The sequence below is a fragment of the Littorina saxatilis genome, linkage group LG15 (assembly GCF_037325665.1).
Source record: "Littorina saxatilis isolate snail1 linkage group LG15, US_GU_Lsax_2.0, whole genome shotgun sequence".
NCBI lineage: Eukaryota > Metazoa > Mollusca > Gastropoda > Littorinimorpha > Littorinidae > Littorina > Littorina saxatilis.
This window is the reverse complement of record NC_090259.1, coordinates 44,703,556-44,706,055: the sequence shown is the minus strand read 5'-3', so window position 1 is coordinate 44,706,055 and position 2,500 is coordinate 44,703,556. Positions and strand designations below refer to the sequence as shown.

The following is a 2,500-nucleotide window of genomic DNA, read 5'->3' as shown; positions in this document are numbered from 1 at the left end:
GGTAGGGGGTAGAATCTCTCAGTGACGGAATTGTCCAACAATAATGTAATGCAAATACAGCACTTAAATGAAAACAGATACTGGGGTTATAAAACTCGGATTAAATTTGAATGATCCACATTTTAATTTCGGGATGAGGTGGGGGGGGGGGGGGGGGGGGGGGGGGGGAGTAACGGAAATTTCAGTGACGGAAATGTTGAACAATATGAAAATGCAGAAAATAAATAAAAAACAAATTGAGGAGTTATACACATTTATTTTAAATTTATGTAAATGATATTTAACAGAATGTTGTTGAAACTTTGTCAAAGATGGATGTGGTGATGAATTAGACATGATCAGAACAGAAAAAGGCTTTTTTTTTTTTTTTTTTTTTTTTTTTTTTTTACCTCGTATGTATGCATGACCGACTGCCTGTTTCTTTGTTTGTTCGCACATCTGTGTGTCTGTGTCTGTGTCTGTGTCTGTGTCTGTGTCTGTGTCTGTGCCGAAACAAGATTACAGTCTACACAATTCTCAGCGAAACAGAAAAAGAAACAGTGCATACTGCACAATACGGAACATTGTTTTGTTTTCTTTTCCTGCGTTACCCAAGCCAATGTCATGACGACATGAGCCTCGATTGTTTTCTTTTCTGATGTTCCACCCGCCCACTTCCCACCATACATCTGATGTTCCACCCGCCCACTTCCCACCATACATCTGATGTTCCACCCGCCCACTTCCCACCATACATCTGATGTTCCACCCGCCCACTTCCCACCATACATCTGATGTTCCACCCGCCCACTTCCCACCATACATCTGATGTTCCACCCGCCCACTTCCCACCATACATCTGATGTTCCACCCGCCCACTTCCCACCATACATCTGATGTTCCACCCGCCCACTTCCCACCATACATCTGATGTTCCACCCGCCCACTTCCCACCATACATCTGATGTTCCACCCGCCCACTTCCCACCATACATCTGATGTTCCACCCGCCCACTTCCCACCATACATCTGATGTTCCACCCGCCCACTTCCCACCATACATCTGATGTTCCACCCGCCCACTTCCCACCATACATCTGATGTTCCACCCGCCCACTTCCCACCATACATCTGATGTTCCACCCGCCCACTTCCCACCATACATCTGATGTTCCACCCGCCCACTTCCCACCATACATCTGATGTTCCACCCGCCCACTTCCCACCATACATCTGATGTTCCACCCGCCCACGTCCCACCATACATCTGATGTTCCACCCGCCCACGTCCCACCATACATCTGATGTTCCACCCGCCCACGTCCCACCATACATCTGATGTTCCACCCGCCCACTTCCCACCATACATCTGATGTTCCACCCGCCCACTTCCCACCATACATCTGATGTTCCACCCGCCCACTTCCCACCATACATCTGATGTTCCACCCGCCCACTTCCCACCATACATCTGATGTTCCACCCGCCCACTTCCCACCATACATCTGATGTTCCACCCGCCCACTTCCCACCATACATCTGATGTTCCACCCGCCCACTTCCCACCATACATCTGATGTTCCACCCGCCCACTTCCCACCATACATCTGATGTTCCACCCGCCCACTTCCCACCATACATCTGATGTTCCACCCGCCCACTTCCCACCATACATCTGATGTTCCACCCGCCCACTTCCCACCATACATCTGATGTTCCACCCGCCCACGTCCCACCATACATCTGATGTTCCACCCGCCCACTTCCCACCATACATCTGATGTTCCACCCGCCCACTTCCCACCATACATCTGATGTTCCACCCGCCCACTTCCCACCATACATCTGATGTTCCACCCGCCCACTTCCCACTATACATCTGATGTTCCACCCGCCCACTTCCCACCATACATCTGATGTTCCACCCGCCCACTTCCCACCATACATCTGATGTTCCACCCGCCCACTTCCCACCATACATCTGCCTGTAAGCTTTTTCATTATTATTATCTTTTCTTTTTTTCTTCTTTTTTTAGGTGCAGCTAAACTAGTGAGCCTCTTTAAGGTGTTCTTATCTGAGGAGTAAGCAAAGAAAATCAGAATGGATATTACCCTAGTACTTTAAATAAACAACCCACATAATTACGAGAAGCCCGGATGTGCGCATAAAAGATGCGTCAAAGCTATTGCTACCGTCGTAATGTGCTGACTGCAGTTTAGTAGGCATATTGCGAAATGGCAAAGGGTGACTAATGTTGATGTACTGGGTTGTAAAGTCAAGTTTAGCCTTCTCAGGAGCCTCTCTCTGGAATTCCATACCCCTACCCCTACTTCTGTGAAAACGTTTAGGCGCCAATTCCATTCCCACTGCGCATGTATTGGTAATCATATTATACAATATCATAGTAATTCCTCTCCACAAGAAACATGATCTGTAATGCAAATACATGTCAATCCATTTTGTCCCACCTCCTATCCCCCTCCCTATCTCTTATCCTCCTTCCCTAGCCCTAGCTTCTTT

At 47.9% G+C, this 2,500-nt stretch overlaps 1 long non-coding RNA gene across 1 annotated transcript in view; it reads right to left on the bottom strand.

Annotated features, from left to right (window-relative positions):
- Nucleotides 1-2,500, bottom strand: part of LOC138949447 (uncharacterized) — a 213,832-nt gene that overhangs the window by 113,083 nt on the left and 98,249 nt on the right. The window lies entirely within an intron of this gene.